The 19,633-nt window shown below is 35.7% G+C and overlaps 1 pseudogene; it reads left to right on the forward strand.

The window, feature by feature from the left end:
* Positions 1-16,903, forward strand: part of LOC149558779 (U3 snoRNP-associated protein-like EMB2271) — a 51,119-nt pseudogene extending 34,216 nt beyond the window's left edge.
* Positions 16,904-19,633: the final 2,730 nt, after the last annotated feature.

Genomic DNA, 19,633 nt, shown 5'->3' on the forward strand with positions numbered 1-19,633 from the left:
TGTCCTCGAAATGTCGGGTTTTAGGCCGGGTATGCATCCCCGGGGAACATAGGAATTATATTAAGCGAGTTCTAAGCATTTTGTGACAAGAACCACTATACACCAAGACTTGCAGATTTGAATATGGGCTAGAGGAGATTTTGTACCGTAGTCATCAAATCAATGCACGTGGAGTGAGTGTCGATGAGGATAAAATTAAAGCCATCAATAAATGGTCAACTAAGAACCCTAACACATTTATGGGGATTTATGGGAATATGCAATTATTATTGATGGTTTGTAAATGGATTTTTTGAACTGGCCACTCCACTCACAGGCTTAACTAAAAAGGGCGCTTTTGTATGGAATAAGTGACTCAATAGGCTTCTAAGAAATTAAAAGAGGTATAGGAGCTTATGCCCTGTCTTAGCCATCCTTAATTTTACGTTCTTTCATAGCCATCCTTGATTTTACGTTCTTTCAAATTGGTACTCCATCTATGACAAGAAGAAAGTCATCCAGTCATGTTCCTACAACCTTCATCCAATCCAAATGAAAAATGGGAATTATCTTTATGGAATTCATAATCTGGTTACTCAAGGTTGAAGGAAAGGATTGTATGTATGTAGTGGTGGATTGTCAAGCTCTGCAAATAGTTGAAACTTCTAACCGCACGAGCTTGCAAGTTATCAGTGGTAAAGATAGTTCCTGAGCCTATCTTGGTAAGTTCTCTTCCATTTAATAGGGACTAAACTTACACCCAATACAAGCTACCATCCCCAAATAGATGTACAAACAAAGATTGTAAACAAGTGATACAAGGATACTTGAGGAACTATGTCTCTAGACAAGAAAATGAATGGACAAGATGGTTGCACCTTGGTGATCATTGTTATAATACCTCCAACCACATGTCATTGTTCATCCAAGAAAGTTGAGTACCAAGGGCCAAGGACTTTGCACAGCAGAATATGGATATTGCGAAGACTCTCAAGGGCATCTAGCATCGTGCCTGGAACTAACAAAAGATCTATACCAATTGGAATTGCATTGAGAGAACGCTTGAAGTTGGAGGTTTGGCTTTCTTATGGTTACAACCTAAGTTATCGATTCAGATGAGGATATAGGATGTAGGATTTTTTTGGGTACGGATGTGTTTAAATTCTTTGCATATTAATAAATATGCAAAGAATTTAAGAAATTTATAAATACAAGAACTTAGAGTTAGAAACATAGAAATATACAAACATACATCATTTGATAGTATCGTATGATGCTTTACCATTGATCAAGATTCAAGATTATTTATATGTCAATTAAATAGTTCAAACTTCAAATTTAACTTCATAGCCACAATTATTCATTTTCTAGACTCCATGTCCAAACTACAAAATCAAAAACATAGTTCACGATTCAATGTTCACTAATCAGAATCATAAGGATTCTCAAAAAATTCTGGATCCTCCTCATCTCCAACATTTGCAAGCTCCGTATCATTTGAACCAAGAATGGTTCCACTTGCACTAGATGCACCCTGTGTCATAGACCTATCATCACCATCATCCACCATCTTAGTAAGATCATGAAGTGTTGCATCCAAGTTTGCACACTGAGGGAGTACATCCCAAATTTTGGCTGGCCCATCCAAGTATTCATCATCCTTATGTGACAAAAGATGCAAGCTGGTATGAATGTAGACCAAGTCCTCAGCTTTCTTTGACCCCAATTGGTTGCGCTTCACTGAATGGATATAAGAGTATGTAGCCCAATTCCTTTCAGCAGCATAAGAATTCACAACTCACATTGTGTTCACAAAATTAATTTTTAAACATACAAACGAAAAGCAAATGACAATATGATAGATGTTAAACACTAGATTGTAGAATACAAGTTGTATTCTAAAAACAAAAATCAAAACTTACTTGTGAGATGATTTTGATTGCAAGATGTTGTAGATGTTGGTATGGCTGATCATACATGTACCACCATGTGATTGCTCCCATTTCATTTTGGTCCTTAATTGGAAATGGAGTAAGTGTTGCTCCGAAAGCAAATGGTTAAACTCTAGCCTCACCTTTTCATGCATCTCATCATCTTGGAAGATTCTTGCAAAAGCTTTGGAGCACCCATTAGCAAACTCTTCATCACCATATGGTGCAATTCTATCTGGCATTGAAAGTATAGCCTCACTATAATACCTGAGAGATAAAGCATATGCAAGGGGGTGCAATGGGGTAGTCATCTTCTCCCAATGATGAAGAATTACTGCTTCTGCTTTAATGCATAAGGCTTGACATTCTGTAGGGTCACTCTCATGTGCTTGTATAGAATGTTTTACCATCTCAATCATGGTGTCCATGCCATTGTACACATCTGCCAAGCAAGGTGTATCTGTATCGGCAAAGTGAAGCATAGTCATGATGGGCTCGGTGATATCTAGTACGTATTGCACACGAGTCCACCAACAATCATCCAAGATCATACCCCTAATCTTTAGGGCTCTTTCTGTATTTGAAGCCTTCCACATACCCCATTGAGGACAAATGACCATTTGGCTCAAAGGGTCTTGCACCTTAAGAAGTCGTCTCATAACAATAGTATGAGATGCAAAACGGGTCTTAACAACCTAAGCAAGTGAACAATATGTCAATTGACAATAAAAGTGTAAATATTAACTAAATTGCAAATCCATGAAATTTAATAATTACAAAAAATTAATTTACCTTCAGCAACTCCAATTTTGAGTACGTTCTAAAAATGGATTGTGATTTTTTTCCAAACATTTGTGTGTCCTCTCCCTTTTTGTATATTTGCTTCACCTAATCTATTTGAGTGCCAATCTCTTGCATGATCAAGTTGAGGGAGTGTATAGTGCATGGTGTCCAAAAAATATGGTTATACCGACCCTCAACCAAAGCACCAACTCCCCTACAATTTTTGGCACTGTTTGTAACAACTTGGACCATATTCTCACTACCCACCATATCTATGGCCTTAATGAAAATATTAGAGATGAATTTTGAATCCTTCACCTCCATCTAACAATCAATTGCCTTTAGAAACATTTCTCGTTTGGGGGACACTGCAATCACATTAATTAATGACCTGTTTCTTGTATCTTCCCAACCATCAAACATAATTGTCACACCCAAAGTTTTCCAAGCACTTCTAATGGGTTGAAGTTCTTTCTCTATAGAAACTCTCTCCTTTTGCAAGAGTATGGTACACACCTTTTCATACCCAGGACTTGTGTAATCATTTGGTGCTTCTTTGATGACTCTTTCCATTTCCTTCCAATGTGGTGATCTTACCAGGTTGAACGGAAGGCCATTAGCATAGAGGCAACGTGCAATGGCTTCATTAGCGTGGTCTCTTTCCTTCATTTTAAATGTAGAGTGCGATGGGCCTCTTTTTTGGGCTGATGCACTATTTTCTACTTCTTCCTCCTCTCCCAGTACAAGTACTTGCATGAATGAATGTTTGGAGGATACAATTGGTTCCGGTTCAATGGGTGATTGCATTTTGTTCATTTTTGAGGAAGGAGGTTGATAATAACTTTTTTTTGATCTTTTAACCAAACGATCGACAACTTCTTGTTCTTTTATGAACGAAGCTATCTGTGCATCAAACAACCCCTTCCCCTCTGCACCTTTGCATATTCCAAAAGCTCTACCTACTGGGCCCATAAAATGAAGTTTTACTCGGGAATAAGAGCTATTAAAAGGCTTTCTTTTGTTACTTTGATAATAACTACAACTCCAACTATAGGAGCCACCACTTGAAACCTGTGATATTCTTGTTGCATGTCTTCATAGAGGAGACCCTAAATTAATTTTGAAATTATCCCCTCCTTCCCTTGCCATTGAACTCTGACCTTGCCCTCCCTCCCACTGAACTTTGACTACTAGTGGCCCTAACTACCGGTGGCAACCATTCTTGCACAATACAATGTAGTTTCTTTCTATAATAAGAAATTAAATAAATTTAAATAAATAAATAAACTATGAATATCAATTATCAAGCATACAAGTAAAAAACAATGATACAAAACCATTCGAATAGATACCTAAACTTGTTTCTAAATTTCTTTAGAAAAAATAAATTGAAACAAACATGGAAGATTTCTTCACAAACTTCCAAAGATTCATCAAAATCTCAAAAAATTTCATTGAGACACTCAAGAATAGGATAAAATGCTTACCTCTTTGTGTTTTAATGAACTTGTGGAAGTCAACTCTCGCCCTACGATCATTCCTCTTTGAAAATATAATTAAGTTGCCTTCAAAAGGCCAAAATGGAAGCCAAATGAGAAGAGCAAACCCAGCTGCAACAAAATGATAGTTGAATGGTTGAAAGGCCTCTATTAGGGCCGTTTTAGGGTTTGGCATATAAAATGTTATTAAAGTGCTAAAACGTACATGTTTTAATTTTCTTGTAAAAGTGAAAAGTCATTGTTTTTTTGTTTTTCTGGGCTGACTCACGTGGATGTGACTGGAATTTCCCGGATGCCACCCACAGGCATCCAAATGTGGACGGAAGCCTACAATGCCTACATTGGTATCCTAGGTTACAACCACAAATAATTTTCAATCAAGGCTAGTGGAGTGGAAGCTCGATTTTTCGGATAATACAAGATTATTAGAGAGATGTGATAGCTTTGGAATTGGAATTGTTTGGAAATATTAGAATCCACAATATATTTCATGTTTCCATCGAAGGCAAATTTATTTTTGAAACTTGAAATCTTCCTTGCTATGCGGGAGAAAAGATTATAGAATAAGACTTCCGAGCTATGGGGAAGAAAAGATAAAAGAATAAGACTCCCAAATTATTGGTTCAGTGGAGAAAGGCCTGCCTATAGAAGATGCTACATGGGAAAGAGAAGATCATCAATTGTCTGAATTTGAGATTGCTCGAGGATAAGCAATATTGGGAAGGGCAGACTGTCATGGCCCCGCAATAACCTAAAGTAAAAACAAATATTTAAATTGATAATGAAGATATATGTATTCCACCCAAAAAATTGTTACTCTCCTCCAGTGAAGGTGGTGATGGTAGTTCATCGTCTACAGCAGACCATGGATATTGATGATACATTTTTGTCAAGCAGCAGTACGCAATCGATTATGTATTAAGAATATTACTAGTTGTGTTGTGAATAGATGTTAGAGATAGTCATAGTTAAGAGCAACCACCTAATTAAGACAAGCGATCAAGGCCAACAATTAGTTGGAAACAGTCACAGTACATTCAGGAGAAGGTATACCATATGTTGGTTGACAGATTTATCCTTCAAAATGAATGATACAGAAAGACTCAGAATGCCCTAACAGAAGAACAAACTCAACCAACAGTTGGAAAGACTATCATGGAATTGCTAGCTTTCCTCTGAATTGAGAGCTACAGCTCCCTCCTAAAAGATATTCAACGAATTAGTTACTGATTATTTCTTTAACTAGAAGACACGAAGGCAACTGAGATTCATTCACCAATACGAAATGAATGTGATTACATGAAAGATTCAGAGAAAAATAAACAAATGATCAACAGATCACATATTCAATCTTCCCTATTACAGAGAAATCAAAAGGGAATTTAATATCTCTATCTGCAAAACATGTATACATAAACCAACAGATTCACATTGCAAACATCTACTTGACAAGATGATACAGGATAATATTAAAAAACATGAAAGAAACAACCAACTGATTTATTTCAATCAGAGAAGTAAATATCTGGACCAAAACATCTAGGATACAAACTTCTCTTTAATTTTCAATACACAACAAAAATGATCCCTGGATCACTTTAAACCCTGCCATTAAAATCTAGCTGCAGAAAACACAAATATAATTCCCCTTTCTCTCTGTTACAATCAGAACTTCGAAAACCATCTTCTCTTCCCTGTAGCCTACAGACTTTCGAGAAAGAAGCAACCTTTTCTGGCCCATCTTTTTCAATAAACAGATTCCCCTTGAAAACATTATTCAGTTTTGCAACTGAATCTTGAAAAGGTCCCTCTTCATTGGTTTCTCACTTTTCCCTATTTTAAAATATCTGACCCTTATGTTTACCTTTGCTGTAAGGAAATATCATTTTATTTTTACCAATTTCTTTACTATTGACAAAAAATCTGCACCCTTGCTTGAGGTATGACCCTCAAGCGACCTTGTGTAACATGGAAACAACCTTCAAATGTGCGACTTGCGCTCTGAGGCTGAATCTTCGGAGAAGGCTGGCTTCCTTACTATTATGCACCTAAACTAAAACTGGGAAGGAAAAGGGAGAAGGAGAACTGAAAGAGAATGTAGAAAGGGAAAGGGGGTGATGCACCGAGATAGAAGTGTGGTCACAGCTCTGCCTATGATTGCACTACACAACAATGAAAATCTAGAATACTCTAGTCTTGACTCTATTCTATGTCAAAGGAACCACATGCAGGTTTGGAACTGATTGAAGTGCTGAAAGGAAAGATATTTCACTATGCAACAATTACTAATAGACTTAACACAACATATGAATCAAGAAAACAGAAAGGAACTATTCACTACAAGGAAAATACATGCACTAGAGAGCAAAATGGTAAGAATAGGTAAGAAAATGACAAGTTTTATTAATGGAAGGCAAAGTTGCAGTTACAATAACAGTGCACAAGGCTGCTGTCATGAACCAGAGAAGAACAGAGAAGAACCCAGAAAATGTATTTACAACTTGTCTTTATAGAGCAGGCATAACTCGGATCTAAACTATGGAGTTCAAACCCCAACCTAAGTGGAGTTGAATTGTAGAGAGCAATAAATGAATATCAGAGTAAAATCTGATCTTAAAATCAGCTTGCTGTAGTGAAGTGACAAGAAGGGCAAAACAAATGCACCCAGCCATAAGAAATCAAATCCCATGAGATTTGATCATTACATTCAATAAAGAGGCATGGAGATGCAAAGGTGTTGTGCAAACAAGGCCTAAGAATGTAGTTCAGCATTAAAGAACAATCCTTGTAATGTGTCATGGCCGCAACAAATGAATTCACACCACTGTTAGAAAACGCGTGATGGGATAACATGCAATGTTAACCTGCAGCAAAATTGTAGAGTTAACCCGCGTGGAATAAATCTGATTTGCCCCAAAAAAGATGAATCCTCGATGTAGATCTTCATTCTGAAATAGACGGCCCAAATGCTGCAAGAAATCTCCTCAACAAGTGAATAAAACCCAACTATAGATCAAGATCTTCATAACAAATGGATGGCTGAGATGCATACATAAATTTTAAAAGATGCATCCAGATCTAAGGCAGCTATGCAAAAATACAAAAACCATTGGATCAAAAGCAACCCAACATAAGAAGAATTTGCCATGTGGCATGAATCAGTTGGTCAACACATTCCCAATTGCACGGTGAAGGAGGCAGCATGCGATTTCATGAAAGCAAAAGGGTAAGCCTTCCGAAATAGCAAATTTCGTTATTTCGGAAAGAGGAGCAAAGTCATTCTCTAAAATGGCGAAAATGGTTAACCCTGACAGAAAACGTGTGTTAACCTGCAACTTGACAAATGAGACGACCTAGTTCACTAGGTCAAAGAACACACTGAACTAGCTCGATTGATGAAGGAACCGAGTCAATTTGGTTCATGAAGAGACCGAGTTAACACAAAATGTTAACCCCAACCTAATTATGTGTTAACCCACAAAAAGAAAATAGCCCATTGAAGATATCCCTGATCGGTTATTGATGGTGGGTTGAATGGGAGGCAAAAATGGCTAACACTTACGTTAACTCTCCCGTGAACATAATTTTCACCTTTAATGAAAAGATTTAATCTCTTAATAGATATTAAAAATTGCTAATCTGGGTGAATATAGTTTCACTTGAGATCGCAAATATATATCCAGGTTTCCTGTCCAGTGAATTTCACCTTTCAGAACTTTGTGTAAATATTTTCAATTGAGTAGCAATACTCACTTGGCATATTGTTGGGCCTAGAGAGAACTATAATTTTTTAATTCTCAATACCATACTTCATGCAAAATGTTGCCTTTAATCCCCTTTACTTCTGGAAATGGATATAATTTTTAATTTTTTGATGTACCTTTGCCATTCAAGGGTAAATTTAGGAAAGTTGAACCCACTTTGTGTAAAGTTTCTGCTAATTCTTTGTTCTTTCGATCAAACTTTTAGTTCAGTCTTGAATTGTTGAGAATGGTCTTCTAAATATTATGAATATTCAAATTGTTGAGGAATTTAACACTTATCTTAAACGTAGATCCAATACTCTACAATCGATCTTGATTGAATTAGAATATCTCTGATTTAGAATTCGTTGGATGTAAAATGCTTAGAGGAGCAGACTGCTGTAATTGTGTGTCCTATAAATTGCATTTACAACCTACTATATATCCTTTCTAAAGGGTATGTCCCTTAGAGGGACATAACCCTTCCTAAATGAGCACTAATCAAACTCCTTCCTAGTCTGCGATTCATGAAGATATAATTAATAGCACTTAACAAACTAATTGTTAGTTTGGTTAAACATTATAATCTTGTTTCCTAAGAAGTCGCTGGCCCTTAGAGTCATATATAAAATGCTAATTTAGAGATATATTATACTTAGAAGAACATTTATGGTCTGTACTATCAAACCTGTAGGTTAACATTATTAACACTCCCTCTTAAACTGATAATCCTATAGAGAGATATTATATCTAGCAACACCAATACAGAAGAATTAATACTCTCTATCTGTTTGATTCTTCTTAGTATATGGTATCATAGAACACATGATACAAAGTCATATTACTAAACCTGTGGTATGACAAATCACTACTACTAGTGATATTATACAGGATAAATCTGAAGAGTAATCTCTTCGTTTATCCAAATTGTGATTTCATAGAAACTAGTATCACAACAATATCCAGAGTTTAAGATCTATCAAAAAATAGGATAACCTCAGAGAAGAAGAAAATTCTCCCTTTATCCAATTTGTGACTCATAAACATAGCAATGTCTACATCACAATATGATCTTGAACTCATCTAGATCTTACAGTAGAACTCTTATGTTTAACACATTATCTAAGAGATAGTCATCTCTCATAATGTTTTGTACAAGTGTCCATTATTTTTCAGAGATCGTCACCTCTTAAAATAATGAATACAAATGGTGGAGCCATAACAGTCGATAGCTTGACAAAAATAAAATTATTTTATTAATAATCAAAAGAGTACAAATGGATTACAACTCAACCATACCAAGTCTCCTCTCGAAATGTTCTATCTTTACTCTAGATAGAGGTTTGGTGAGTATGTTTGCTGTCTGATTTGCAGTACAAATGTATTCCAATTTTACAGAATTCCTGTCTATCATATCTCTTACATAATGGTAAGAAATTTCAATATGTTAAACCTGTCATGGAAAACTGGATTCACTAAGAGTTTGATGGAACTCTGATTATCACAATGAATAATCGTAGGATTCATGGCTTGCCCAAGTAAATTAATAATCCTACAAGTAACTTCCTCAGCCAGACTGCTTCATGAGAGGCCATTGCTGTTGCAAGGTATTCTACTTCTATGGAGCTCTGAGCAACTAAAGACTGCTTTCCGCATATCCAAGATATTAGAGTTGATCCTAAATTGAAACAGCATCTTGAAGTGCTTTTCCCGTCTTTAACACTTCCACTCCAATCTGAATCGGTGAATCCATGCAAATCTAAAGCAACTTTCTCATATTTGAGTCCAAAATTAAGGGTGCCTTGTAAGTATCTCATAGTGTGTTTAATCGCAACTAGGTGAATCTCCTTTGGTTCACACATAAACTGATTTAAGGCATTAACTGCATAGCAAATATCTGGTCTTGTATTTACGAAGTACATAAGTGATCCAATCATCTGTATGTAGAGAGTAGAATCTATGGAAGGTGATTCTGCTGCTGCTTCTTTAAGTTTATGTAAATTAGTCTCCATTGCAGAAGACATAGACTTGCAATTCCACATTCTAAATCTGTTCAAAATGTCTGATGTGTACTTGCCTTGATTAAGTATGATACTGTCAGAATACTGTCGTACTTCTAATCCTAGGAAGTAATGGAGAAGCCCCAAGTCTTTCATCTCGAATTCTCTAGTTAGATCTTTCTTGCATTGATCTATAAGATGATCATCACCTTGATTAATAAATCATCAACATACAATATCAGAATTACCATATCATTTTTATCTCTTTTATAATACAAGTTTGAATCGGCTTCATTCTTGGAGAATCCTAAGCCGGTGAGATATTTATCAATTATTTCATACCAGGCCCTGGGAGCTTGTTTAAGCCCATAAAGAGCTTTCTTGAGCTTGCAAACAAAAGCGTTAGGATCATGAGTTTCAAATCCTTCCGGTTGCTCTAGATAGACTTCTTCTTAAATCTTTCCATTTAGGAATGTTGTTTTTACATCCATCTGATGTACCTTCCATCCCTTTGATGTAGCAATTGCTAAGACTGCTCTTACGGAGGTATATTTGGCAATAGGAGCAAAGGTTTCTTCATAATCAATCCCTTCTTTCTGAGAAAATCCTCTGGCTACAAATATGACTTTATACTTCTCAATACTACTGTCAACAACATGCTTTATTCTAAATATCCACTTAGAAGAAACAACAGGTTTTCCTTTAGGTCTTGGAACAATTTCCAAACATCATTTTTTATGATAGATTGGTATTCTTCTGTCATAGCTTCTTTCCAAGCTATCTGTTTAATAGCATCAGAGGGATTGGTTGGCTTTGTTTTGGATAAGTCACTCATGTTAGCTGTATAACCAGAGAATCTTCTAGGTCTTTTGCTTTCTCTGACTGTTTCGGAAGGTGCAACAAAGTCTTGGGCTGCTTCAATTGTTTTAATGGCCCAAAGTGGTCTTTTCTTTGAATTTTCTTTAAGGTTCATATTTTGAATTTCATCTTTGATTTCTTCTAAGTTCTCCCTCTGGGACCCAAAGTCACTATTTCTTTCAAAAATAGATAAAGAAGAAGGTTCATCAGAACTTATGACTCTTTTGAATGCAAGATCTTCGTCAAAGATTACATCTCTGCTAAGTTCAATAGTTTTTTGTCCAGGTATGAAAATCCTATATGCTTTAGAAGTTTCACTATACCCTACAAAAATACCTTTCCTCCCAGAGGGTTCTAACTTGGTTCTATTTTCTTTTGGAATATGGATATATACAGGACGTCCAAAAATTCTAAGAGGACTTATATTGGGTTTTACTTTAGTAAATACTTTTTCAGGGATTTTATCTTAAAGATAGGAGTGAGGGCTTCTATTTTGCAGTACAAGAGGCTTCTGCCCAAAGATAGTATTCTAGATTTTGGTCAAAAATCATAGCCCTAGCAGCTTCTATAATTGTCCTATTCTTTCTTTCTGCTACCCTGTTTTGCTCTGGGTTATAAGGAACAATGTACTCCCTCTTAATTCCTGATTTGTTACAAAACTTTTAAACAAGTCTGAGGTATATTCTCCTCCGTTATCAGTTCTAAGGGTTTTAATTTTATGTCCTGAAATTTTTTTAGTTAATGCTTTGAATTCTTTAAATCTTTGTAGGATTTTTTCTAATTCCTTGCATTTTAAAAAGTAAATCCATGTTTTCCTAGAGAAGTCATATATGAACAAGATATAATACCAAAATTCTCCAAGAGAAGGAATAGACATAGGTCCATATAAATTGGAAAGAATTAATTCTAGTACATTATTTGTTTTTCTAGTACTATCATGAAAGGGACTTCTGGTGCTTTTACCCAGAGCACGCCCTTTGCAAATACTAGGATGGTCTTTATTTAATTTGGGTAATCCAGTAACCATCTTCTCCATAGTTGATAAGGTTTTAAAATTTAGATGCCCTAATCTTTTGTGCCATATTTCATTTGTATCTATAGCTTCATGGACTAGGGCTTGAGTGGATTGACTAGATTCTGTATTTAATTCATACAAATATTCTTTTCTTTGACCAATTAACTTTTCTTTTTTGATAGAAGAGTTATTAGCCCAAGTTAATACTTTGCCATCTATGAATTCAACATTATGTCCATCATCTTCAAGTGCTGTAATTGAGATTAGGTTTCTTTTAATCCCTGGTACATAGAGTACACCTTTAAGAAGAAGAGTATTTCTTGATTTTAGTTTCAAAGTACAATTTCCAATTCCTTCAACGGGGTGTGCTGAGTTATCACCAATGTTAGCTTCACTATTAACCTTCTCTGATAAAAAATCTAGAGTTTCTTTGTATCTCGTTATATGTCTAGAAGATCCACTATCAATTACCCATGCTTTATTTGAAATTTCATTTGATAGAGAGGAATACAAAACACGGTTCTCAGGATCATTAGTATCTTCTTCTTTAGTGACATATGTACAATTTGCCTGTTGTTTGGAATTTTTAAGACAATTAGATCTATAGTGTCCAAATTTTTCGCATTTGAAACTCTTTATTTTAGATAGATCTTTCTTGGGCTTCACATTTTTTTGATTTCCCTTTTTCTTCTTGAAATGCTTCTTCTTGCCCTTATAAGAGTTTGTATTAAGAACGTGAAGTTCTTCATCTTCTATTTTTGGTTTCCCTCTTTTCTTTAGTTTTCTAGATTCCTCTTGAAGACAACTTTTCTTGAGTTTGTTAAAGTCCAGAAGCTGATCTCTCGCACTTATTCTTTGTGCGAATGTCTCCCATGAATCTGGCAATCCATGTATAGCCATAAGTATTAATTTTGTGTCACTAATGATGGTTCCTATGCTTGATAGTTCATCTCTAATGCCGGAAACTCTTAGGAAATAAGAATTTATCGATTCTCCTTTCTTTATTTGAATGTGATTTAGTTGCCTTTTTAGTGCAAGAACCCTGGTTGCATTTTTTATTTCATATGCATTTTGTAATACGTTCATCATATCAAAGGCAGTTTGATGTTTTGTAAGCATAGGTACAATATCATTTTTAACTCCATCCAAGATGATTTGAATAGCTTTTCTATTTTCTTTTCGCCATATAGATTTGTGAGGTTCAACTGGGGGTTGTTTGGATGCTCCGTCAACGAATTGTTTAACATTGTTCTCTTCAAGAATCATCAAGATTCTGAATTTCCAGGCTTCAAAGTGTTCTTTTCCATCAAACTTGTCCTCAAGTCTGATTGTGTATGCCACTGAAGATAGGAGAAAGCTACTAAATATATATGAAGTTTGATAACTGAGTTTTGCAGAGCCCTAGAACCGATAACTTGGCTCTGATACCATGTAAAGTTTCTGCTAATTCTTTGTTCTTTGGATCAGACTATTAGTTCAGTCTTGAATTGCTGAAATGGTCTTCTAAATATTATGAATATTCAGATTGTTGAGGAATTTAACACTTATCCTAAATGCAGATCCAGTACTCTACAATCGATCTTGATTGAATTAGAATATCTCTGATTTAGAATACGCTGGATGTAAAATGCTTGGAGGAGCAGACTATTGTAACTGTGTGTCATATAAACTGCATTTACAACCTACTATATATCCTTTCTAAAGGGTATGTCCCTTAGAGGGACATAACCTTTCCTAAATGAGCACTAATCAAACTCCTTCCTAGTCGGCGATTCATGAAGATATAATTAATAGCACTTAACAAACTAATTGTTAGTTTGGTTAAACATTATAATCTTGTTTCCTAAGAAGTCTCTGGCCCTTAGAGTCCTATATAAAATGCTAATTTAGAGATATATTATATTGAGAAGAACATTTATGGTATGTACTATCAGACCTGTAGGTGATCAGGTTAACATTATTAACACTTCAGTTTGGAGTGTGATCATCTGGTGTGTGTGCACAAGACACATAAAGCCCCATGACTCTGGAAGCAGCTTGCACACTGCACTGGTTGCATTTGTGCAAACTATGCTCCCCTGTGAAAAGATCAGAAATGTGAAAGAAAATGGAAAAAGTTGAGCTTCTCTGCAATGACAGTCATTACAGAACTCTATTGAAGATCAAGACCAGATTGAGTATTGAGATTTCCAGTATTTAGCATGTTTTCAATAACTTTGATAATACTCCCAGAAGGAGCCTTATCCATTGCCTTCTTTTCCTTATTTATATCTTGAAGAACAAACTCAAAACTTGTATCCTGCATCTCCCGCAGAAGTTGCGCCCTAACCTTGAATAACCATTCATGGAGCTTCTCCTTTACCAACTGTGTCGATTCCTATAATGGCATTATGTTTGAGATAGTGTATCTTAACCTGCGCAATTCCTCAGCACAAATTTCAACTTGAAGTTTTAACTGGTCTGGAGTATGTAGAGAAGAGGCAAGGAATTCAGGACATGATAGATATCCAAAGATTTTTCTTGAAATTTAGTGATATTCTGCTGGCTGCAAAGTACCCTATAAACTTGACTCCCTTTTGTACTACATCTTTCTATAAGTTCCTGAGCCTTCTTCAAAGAAGAATATAGTTCTTCAAATACCCTGACAACTGATCCCGTCAAAGCTGTCTTTGAGTCCTTAACATCATCCAGCAGAGACTTCAAAAGCTTCAATCGTTCAACCAGACATTGGCAATTTGTATGATCTGCCCCAGTCTTTCCATTCAGCGTCAAACCATTTTTTTTTGTAGAATCTTTCGGAAGTTTTATGCTACACTGACAATTTTACCATAAAATTTGTAATTCTGAAAACACTGCGGTTGAGTTCAATATTTCCTGAGCTCTTTAATACGTGTCTACTAATTACACAGATGCTGAAATCAATACACATTAAGGTTGAGTTTATCCTGTTAAACATTTGTAAGTATTACTGTACAGAAGCTTCATTTTAACCAATGATAGAAATGCTTGCAATTGCCTTGTGCATCTGCACAAAGGTTCAATTAATGTTCTGCATTCAGCTACCGTGTCTGATTTTGAAGATAAGTTTCTATCAGATTAAAGGCTGGAAAGAATTGTTGCTGGCTTTTAACCAAGGTTGCTGACTGATTTGTGGGTCAATTCAATAGAAATAAAAATAAAATTTAATAACTAAATAAAGAAATACTAACACAGATCAATAAAATATTAAAAGTAACACTACAAGAAATTTGAAACGGCAAAGAGGTCAAAGGATTTCAGATCTAGAAATAAGGCCTAAAAACCACCCTTCCATTGACGGACATATACTCCTCTGTTACGCATTACTATTTTGTGTTTCAGTTTTACTGCACGAAACTTCTTCTTATGCTTAAATTGCTTTAATGTGTGCCATTCTTCCTGGCTGGTTACTGTTCACTAATTCATTGTCCTTAAGTTGTTGCACTGTTTCAAAAGGAGAGTTTAATCATGTCTTACAGACTCAAATAATAAGCTTAAAAAGGCGAACCTTGAGACATGCATTCATTCATGTTGTGACTTATGGCAAAGAGGATACATAATTCTCTGCGAAGTTCTACATACAATATATAAGTGTTTTTATTAGGGTTCTAGGTTACTTCCAATAGTTTCATGCTTCCCAATCACTTTATATGATTCTACCTTTATATGCTAATTTAACCGCATTTCTATTGGGACATCTTTCATTGCAACTTGTTTTTTGTAATTAGTGAAAGGGAGTAGCACTCATGGCTGTGCAAAGATTTGGGATGGAAGATTGTCACAAAGTGTTAAGTGAATGCCGCCTTTGTCAAGGCTCTTTAAGCAATGATGTTGGGGTGATATTAGAGTGGATGCAAAACTCCATTAATGGGTCTTAAATATATCTTTATATATGTATTACTGATACTTTAAGATGTATGTGGGCATGTTTTGGAACAGGGTAGCCAGCTCATCTCACATGTTAATTTTGTAGTAGAATTTATAGGTAGTCTAAGGCCATCACTCTATTATCAAATTTATATTCTGTTCTCCTTTTTTTCTTAATGTTGAGTATATTTTGTTGTTACAATACTTGGAGGATTCCACTCCAGTATTGCGTTTGGTCTATCATTTTGTACATTTTTTAGATATATCATATCTGTTTATCATTGAATATTTTGCTTAAATAGAAACTGTAAGATCGTAATTCCAATGCAGCATTCACCTGAGTTTTTGGTTCTGCAGCTTTTTGTCTCCATTCCTCTAAAATTGCCTACACCAGACCCTGCATGGAATTATCCGAACTCTGTACATTTCAAGCTTTGGCATTATCGGTGGTCACAAGCATAGTTATGACTAATTTTTTTGATTTATCTATGCTCATCGTACCTACTTAAATGCTTACCTTGTTATAAAAGACTGCATTGCACTATTGTTAATTAGTTCATGGCTTGATTTTTTTGGTGATACTACATCCAATACATTTAACAAGTTATTACATATCCAAACTAAATGTACTGGATATGGTGTTACATGTCTTTGGGAAAGGGAGGGCTCTGGTTTCAATAAATCCTATTTGCTCCTATACTTTTGCTTCCTTGCTTGTTGATTTATAGCTACAAACCAATGCTAAATGTACAATTTTTCACATTCATCTGCATATCTTTTCATTTTGAATTCTGTACGGATTCCTTCATATATTACAATTCAAGTTGTTTTATCAATCATTAAAATCAACAGTTAGAGCAAGCACTAATTATCTAATTGGAAATTTCTTAAACAGGAGCCTCGGTTAGGTAGATGGGGTCGCATTCAAGCTACTCGCAACGGTGTTGCTTTGTACCCTATAGATATTTCATGATGAGCATGAGGAGAAAATTGGAATTATCGTATCATATCTTTGTTGCTTCTCTCAGTGATATGCCTGGTATGTACATTAGTGTATAGGAGAACTTGGTGCATGTTTTGGGAAATCCTTTATAGCAACACATTCTCCTGATTTGTCAATGTTTGCTTTATGTCTAAGGTCGTCTGCTGCATTTCAAGTTTCAAGCACCAAGATCGTTCTGACCCCTAACTGTGGCCGACCAGAATATTTTATTCGAGAATATATCAAATGTATTTTTAGGAAGTTGGCTTGGCATGAGACGTAGTGCAGAGAGAATTTTCTAATTTTGTCCTCTCAATCTATGCATTCTTTTATTTGTTGTAAAGCCAATGTAATTTTGTAGTAGATATGAAAAAAATTGCTTAATGATTTAATCTTTTTAATACACCTCTAGAAGTTGCCTTCTTGAGGTCAATTTTGAGAAACCTGAATCTACATCAGGTGCCATGCAAATTCGCCAGATTTTATCAAATTTTAGGCTATATCTAAATGGGCCTCGCAAAATAATTTTACATAGAAGGTGAATTGTATGGCCTATTAGTGCATGTCTCATTATTTAGTGGAGTTGGATTCTACTGAACATTATGTATTTTGGCATTTCTCATATTTAACTTTTCTGTAATACAGAAAATGTGCTCGATCTTTACTTGTATCATAAAGAATTATGTCATCAAATTGTCAAACAAGGTGACTGACACATGAGGTTGGTAGTACAAAATTACATTAAAGTCGCAAAAAATTAAAGAATGGATTTCACAACATAAAAATGCAATGTGTTGTAACATATAACTCATGAAACCATAATCAGGAGCTGGTGATAAATTGAATGGCTATATGTTACTGCATGTGTGGCACCTTTTATGCTGAAATCAATCATTGTATTATTTTTGGCATTTTAATGTTATGGTGTTATATAATATGTAATGTAGATCAAAGTTAAATATGTAGTTCTTTGTCAGCTGAAGACCACATTGGACTGCACGGATGGCATCCTTTTCAAGTTTAAATCAATTGGTGTCAATTTTCATTGTAACTATATGTTTTATACTTTTTGCAATTTAGATTAATGTTAAATTTGGAGTTCAAGTGCAATAAAATAAGCAATGGGCACTGTATGGCACACATGCAAGGAGTTACAATTCACCGTGGCTATTAGAGAATACAATGAGTGCCAATCACGACAATAACCAATAGTATTCCACATTACACAAAGAAGCGAAGTTCCACTCAGTGGTAGAGAACTGCACATATCAGAATATTGCATGTGGGGTGAACTTTATGATTTTACATTTTGAGCTTATTTGCATGCTATTTCCATAGCTATACATTTGAAGATTGACAACATAAGTTGGCTTTTGATTTGCATGCTTTTATGCAAAGTCTTGTTGAGTCTATTGGTGCAAAAACAGTGACAATCACTTAAAATCATTGTTGTTGATGTGTAAGGGCATGACATAATTTGCTTCATCAAATTGTAAATGATGACATGCACACACAAAAACTAGGCAAGGTTAGTTTCTCCATTCATCAAACCTTGAGATGAATAGATTTAAAGGCCTGGAGCAAAGATGAAGGATGACAATAATCCAAATTTTTTGCCCTAGGATGATGAAATAATGTTAATATCATATTCTTGAATGATACAGAAAGTGAAAAATGAATTGATACTTTGCCAATTGTGGATGGTAGAGAACTTGTGCTCTTGTAAGAGGTCAAAAGTTCAAATCTGTAGTGGGGAGGGGTTGTACACCTTATATTAAAAGCATTAATATAAGCACAATAAGAATAGCAATCGACCAAAGAGTACTATCCTAGGGTGATGAAATAATGTTTTTGATTAACTAAAACAGGGTTTGAAGGGTGCTTGAAACCTTGTACAAGCCTAAAGTTTTCAATGAGTGCATAAACAAAAGGTACAATAAATAAATGTAGAACTAGTCACCCCCCAATCTAAGGGTAACCATGGTGACAAAAAGCCAGTCACCAGCCAAAAGAAAAGATCCAGCTAGGAGGCAGGGCCAGATATATCACGATTTGCCCTTTGATTTAGAGCCTCCCTTGCATGATCGAATATTCATTTTTAAGGAGCAGATGGCCTAGTTTTCTTTCTTTTTACTGCATTCCAACTATCCTCCACTTTAGTTGCTTCAGCAATCCGATCTCCAGAAGAAACAGAACAATGGAACCCAAGAGAATTCGAGAAAACAACAATCTCCCTAGAAGAACCCAAAGCCAATTGGCCCCCCACTGAAACAGGAGGAAAGTCTAGAACAAGGGCGGGGCCAAGAGAGGGAACAGGGTCCTGGCCCCCAATAGGACCACGAGGAACAACAAACTCCTCCACCGAAGAATCATCTGCAAGGGAGACATCCGTAGACAAGGGTAGAATAGAGGAGGTCTCCAAAGAAGGGGCCACAAGAGAGCCATTTGAGACAACAGTCGTGGCAGCCACCAAAGAGTCCTAAGGAGAGTCACCATCCCCAACAGAGGGGGCTTTGAGGATAGTGTAATGATCATTCGACACATTCTTCCACCAAGGAGACTTCTTCTGTCTAGGTTTTTCAGAGGAGCAGCAAGGTGACCGGTCTTGTGGCACTTCCTGCATCGAAAAGGGATACCTTCGTAATCAAGACACTGGATCCAAGATCCAATTAGAGAGGCCAAACAAATCTTCACTGAGAGACCTTTGGAGATGTTGACCTCAACTAGGATCCGAGCATAAGTGGTGCTATACACATTGGAAGAAGCATAAGTGATGAAATAATGTTAATATCATATTCTTTGAATGTTAAAAAAGGCTAAAACAATGATTCAATGCTCAACTTTAGATGGTGGGAAACTTGTGTTCTTGTAAGAGAGGTCACGAGTTAAAATGTATAGGAGATAGGGTTTGCACACCTTATATTAGAGGTGCAATAACATGTCTCCTAGATATTTAAG

This window comes from Cupressus sempervirens, chromosome 5 (assembly GCF_028749045.1).
Source record: "Cupressus sempervirens isolate cs-2001-9-10 chromosome 5, ASM2874904v1, whole genome shotgun sequence".
Taxonomy (NCBI): Eukaryota; Viridiplantae; Streptophyta; class Pinopsida; order Cupressales; family Cupressaceae; genus Cupressus; species Cupressus sempervirens.